The sequence below is a fragment of the Morone saxatilis genome, unplaced genomic scaffold, assembly GCF_004916995.1.
Source record: "Morone saxatilis isolate NCDOM2014 unplaced genomic scaffold, NCSU_SB_2.0 Contig10, whole genome shotgun sequence".
NCBI lineage: Eukaryota > Metazoa > Chordata > Actinopteri > Moronidae > Morone > Morone saxatilis.
In genome coordinates this window covers 9,201,043-9,206,749 of record NW_023339652.1, presented here as the reverse complement: position 1 = coordinate 9,206,749, position 5,707 = coordinate 9,201,043, and the positions used below count along the sequence as shown (strand labels likewise).

Sequence of the window (5,707 nt, the reverse complement as noted above, 5' to 3'; positions counted from 1 at the left end):
ATTATTGGGCTTACATGCATCATGTGGCCAGAAACACGACTGCTAATGTTACTCTGTGTGTACTGAATGTGTAAATTAGCAACTGTTGGTTAACAAGTTTGCCATATCAACTTTATGAGGTCATATTATATCAATGTTGTGTTTTAAACAAAGGTGTTTCCACTTTCTCTCAAGATGTTATTAGAGGCCTTAATGGTAGGAATACTGATGTATTTGCCAACACTTAAAAAAAAAAAATACCCACTACTCTATAACTTTCTTTCAGACTCCAAAGCTAAAACAATCACATAGAATTCAACTGACCAGCCAAACATCACCTCTTGACCTTCTGTGTTTGTTTGTTTGGGGGGTATGGGTCAGCACGTGAAATGCTGCATTTCAAGTTATTTGTTTGTCTGTATATGCGTGTGCTGATGATAGGTGGGGGTAGCGGGTATGTCAGTGAATAGACTCATTATGTTGAGAGGGAAACAGACAGCGGACAAAACTAAACACATGCACGCAACAAAAAAAAAATAAGTTGGAGTCAAGACGCTTATTAGGTGAACTTTGACATGGAAAGAAACAGGGAGGAGGCTGTTATCTACACACACACGGTTTCTGTCACCCTCGCACACATGCAGTAGATTCGCCAGTGGCCCTTGATCTGTGCCCCATGGCCAATGATCCCTTTGCTGACTGGCAGGTAATTAGCAATGCTGGCATGAGAAAACAACCTTAAACTTATGTGCGTCTGTCTTTCCACAGTTTCAGGTAAATATGCAAAACCAAATATCCAAATGTTGCAGGTTACGTTGTTTTGAGCAGTCACTCTAACAAACCTGTTTCCTGCTGTGTCACAACTGAGTGAACCCACATGTCATTTCAACACACCTCTTCATCCTTTTTGATCCTCTCCTTCGTGCTGCTTTCCCCCTCTTCCTCCCTTATTTACTATCACATAAACCATCGCTTTCTTCTTTGACTCCACTAACTGCATTTCTGCTTTGATAATCAAATAGAAAGGCTTAAAGAGAGACACAAAAAACATGCAGTGATCATGAACAAAATAACATTTAAATAAGGGGATACAGATTACTGGTGGGAATTTGTGTGTATTACACAATATTCTGATTAAAGTAGTTTCAAAACTTGTTCTGTTTTCAATTAAAGTAAACAGGTCTAATTATAATCATGTTGCCTACTCTTTTGCAAAAGTATTTCCCAAACTAGCGCTGCTTTAAAAAAACATGACAACATCAATATCAAAACCACATTGCACTAGTACTAACAACAAAATAAAAGAATAAATAAAATAAAAAATAAAATAGTCAAGAGTAATTATTCCCATCTTTAACCACCAGCCTGTTAACTATGTTCTCTCTCTTTGCTTCTTACATCCGTTTATGTGCTGAACCTCCTGTCCTCTCCTGCCTCTCTGTGATGATCAAAGTGTCATCCTCCTATTATCCTTTGGAGGGCGAGCTGTTACACAGCAGGACGGATGTCTCAGTGATTGCTGGGCAGGATGTAGAAAGAACACCCATTAGTCCATTAGTGTGTGTGTGTGAGTGTGCTTTGTGAGACCCAATTTAAATTTTAGAACTTGAGCGTGAGGACATCTTTGAACAGTGAGGACAATTTGGCTGTTCCTCATTTCTTCAAAGGTCAGTTTGAGAGACTTGCAGGGTTTTGTATAATGTAGGATAAGTTTATGCTGAGGGTCAGGGATAGTCATATGGCTGTGATGGTTAAGGTTAGGGTTAGGGGTTATGGAATGCAGTCAGTGAGGGTCCTTACAAGTATAAACATGTGTGTGTCTGAGCACCTTCAGTTCAGTAATAAAATAGTTAAGTCAAAAGCAAAGAAAAACACACTGTATGCTTCAGGACAGTAGTAATGAGTGTGGAAAGTAACTTGGTACATTTACTCTGTTTTCTGCTACCATATAGTTCTACTCCACTACATTTCATAGGAAAATATTACACTTTTTACTGAGTTACTTAGTTTTTGGTTACTATACACATTACTAATTGACAATCAAAACATATGATCAATGTATAAAATATGATGTATTGTTACAGATTAAAGTCCCCAACAATAAATAAAAGTAGTTAGAAAATTAGCTCCATGCGCCTTACACATTTATGCATTATGATAATAATCAAACAGTGTAATATCTAACAATATAACTGCTACATAATGAGTACTTTTATTTCTAATACTTCTAATTTAACTATATTTTGTTGATAATACCTCTATGTCTTCCTCTGTACTTTTACTGTTATATAATTATATATATTATACATATATAATATATACATACCCTGACCTTTATACCTTGTGTTTTTGTTTTCATATATAATAAATATTTATTTATTAACTATTTATAAAAAAAAGTAGATTTGTTTGTGTGTAAGAGATAGCAACACTGGGAATCAATCCACACAACTTCAGTGACCTTTGACCTTTGATCCCTCACCCACAGTGATGGGACACTCGGCCACACACAGACCAACACACAGTGCCACATATCACCCACAGGCAAAAATAGGATTAAAAATAAGATTTAACATGGCACATACAGACACAGAGTAACTGCTACACTGGGCCACATGTGTGTGCATTTATGTGTTTCTGTGAGTGTGTGTCTGCATTTGGACTTCCATCTGTCATCTGAGAGTAGGAGAGAGAGAGTGGCAGTGATCAGTTGACTCTCTGCATTCCTAACCATAACCACATGGTGTAACACAGTTTCCGATATCAATGACTAAGCCTGCTGGCCTCTCCAGCCCTGCAGGGGCATCCTACAGAAACCTTACAAAGGGTCGCACTTACAACTGACAGATTTGCTATATTGCCTGCCACACTTATGGTCAAACAAAAGAAAAACAATGACCTTTTGCTTTATTGCAGGCATGGATTTTTGGGGGAAAAAATCATGGTTACACTTTTCAGGCATTTAAAGGGTGATTATGGTTCATTAGATTATTATTATTTCTGTGGTTTTGGCCATCATTGCAGTAATAATACAGTAGGATTGTAATCACCAGTCAGACAATTATACATGCTTTAAACATCTGGAGAAAAAAATAAAGGTTTGATGTTATATCAATAGAAATGATGGTGAAACTATTAAGAGTAGGTCCAAGATGTGATAAAGTATGTGATAAACTATCCTTTAACAGAAAAAGTGAGTGATTAAAGCTTGTTTTGGGGCTTTGAGTTGAAATATCAAAAAATCGAGCACTAGGAAACAGCTGTTTATACCACGAGGCAGACTTTGACAGTGGCTATAGGTGCAGGTCAGAAGTTGTAAATGTGTGAGCAGTGTGTATGTGTGTGTGTGTGTGTGTGTGTGTGTGAAGAAGAGCCCATAAACACCTGATTCTCCTCTGACGTCAGCCATGCTGGAAGAGTTTATTGCATAAGAGGTTGACGTATGTTGCGTACTGTTATAACATCTCTTGGAATGCTAAATACCCTTGAAGAAATGTGTGCCAGATGTGTGTGTGTGTGTGTGTGTGTGTGTGTGTGTGTCCTAATCTGTCTGTCAGAGGTGTGTGTGCCAGGTGGGTATGGGTGTGTGTCACATGCCAGTAGTGTGTGCACCATCCTTATGTTCTTAAACACGCTGTCATAGCAACACTTGCAAACACACACACATACATAAACAGAAATGTTCCTACTTTTTTGAGGCTGCTTTCTCTGAAGTGGCGACTTCAGTTAACTTCAGTGTTGACAAGCAGGAATGACAAGTATGAACAACCTAAAGTTACCTCACTGCTCCATAGCTTATTTAAATCTCTTGAATGCACAGCTCAGTCACACTGGTGTCAAGGAGACTTCCTATGAGTCTAGTTATAATTACACAAATAGCTTCAACTGATGACCTTCAACTGCAGCTTTTTACTTCATGCTTGGATTTCATGGCTGTTTGCAAATATAATATTCTTCCAACAAAAACACAATTGTTATTGCACTTTTGCACAGTTTAGGAAACATGCCACAACTGCTTCACGCATGCAAAAAAGGTCACTTCTGATTAAAATTCTAATGTGATCATACTCTGTATTTTTTTAACATCATAGAATTACATTAACAAGTTTTATGGTCTAATTAAATTATGCATGAAAGGGGCACCTCCAGTGGAGCGCCCACATATCAAGTCTGAGTCATTACCACAGCAGCCCGGGGTCCCATTCCAATCCGCTGCATGTCATCGCCTTTCTCTCGCCCCTCGACTCTCTACTGTCACTATCTAAGATAACGTGAAATGCCAAAAAAAACATGAAAGAAGTTTATAAATTGATGATCTAAGTTTCAAAGAGTCAAATGCCAAAACTTACTATTAACCCATAATTAAGATAGCAGTGAAATAGTATGTCTTGTTTTTTGTTAAACTTTAAATTATATGCAACTTTTAAGGATTTTTTTGTGTTGTTTTCTAGGTCTAAATGTAATTTTCCTGTCCTATGTCTTAGCTTGGCTGAACACTTCTTGGACCAATCTCTCTGCTGAATGCACAGACATGATATTAACCATATAACAGTACAGATCACACATTTTTTCAACTTTCAAGTAACGAGTCTCACTTGGTTTGTTGTTCCTTCTCAGAGCCTTATTCGATCTCTGTACCTGTAGCTTTGATCTGATCCATATACAAATCTATTATTTACCACCAGATGCCTAACCCCTCCCACTGTAGGCACATACCAAATCATACACCGGACAATGACTAGAGGAAATAGACTTCACACAGTGGTATGTAAAAATACCTCGGTCTCCTCCAGGATGATTTGTGGGGTTGTAAAGCTTGCTATTTTTTGTTGAGTGTTTGCTTGAAGTTTTTTATTACAGGGAAGGCATGTTTGGAAAGTGGAAGTACCGATGTCAAAGACTCTTTGTGAGGACAACGATGGCAGCAATAGCTGGAATTCCTTGTGTTTCTTAGTGCTGTCATAAAAGGTGCATTAGGGTATGCATTCTGTAAAAGCATCACAAATACCAGAAAGAAACTGTTGCAGAAAAAGACCTATGCCAATCATTTTGAGGTAATAAGTGAGAGTTATAATAATGTCACAATGTTGTTAGCAAGCTGTTAAATCACTTTTTTTGCTTTCCACCATCTTTCAGGAGATCAGAGGTCAACAATGAGGGAACCCTTCAGGGGAGCAGATGTTTGCTCCTGTGAGAGCTGGTTGCAGAACTTCCCTTTATAGGAATTACTCTAAACAACGCACCACCCCGCTGCTGCAGGACACGGGTCATTTTAAAGGGAAATGCTCCATGAAACAATGTTTGCACCGTGAGATAGTTAATGGTCTCACAGAAGAAATGTTAAGAATATTCTTACAACAGCCTTCAGTTCGTGTGAAACGGTCATCCCAGCAATGCTGCAGTGCTGCATTCTGCCATGATGACAAATGAGAGATGCTAAACTTTACACTAAGGTTAAACGTACAGAATGTGTTGTTGTTGTGCATTTAAAGGTAAGGTTCCATTCAAGGCGTCCTAGAGAAGATGTGAGCCATTGGTTTGCTTAACTGTGGTATACCTGACACACCACACCTCACTATTATATGATAATCATCATCTTAAAGTATCTTAATTACTATTATTATGGGATTATGCAGGCCCCACAGCAAAAGTGTACAACGTTCTTATCTTTTGTCTTAGTATTTCCATCTCAAGCTGAAAAAATGTTTGTCTGAAAATACTAACAAAG

At 38.1% G+C, this 5,707-nt stretch overlaps 1 protein-coding gene across 2 annotated transcripts in view; it reads right to left on the bottom strand.

Moving 5' to 3' along the window:
- LOC118336597 (ninjurin-2-like) overlaps positions 1-5,707 on the bottom strand; it is a 29,261-nt gene that overhangs the window by 10,811 nt on the left and 12,743 nt on the right. The gene's annotated exons all lie outside the window — the stretch shown is intronic.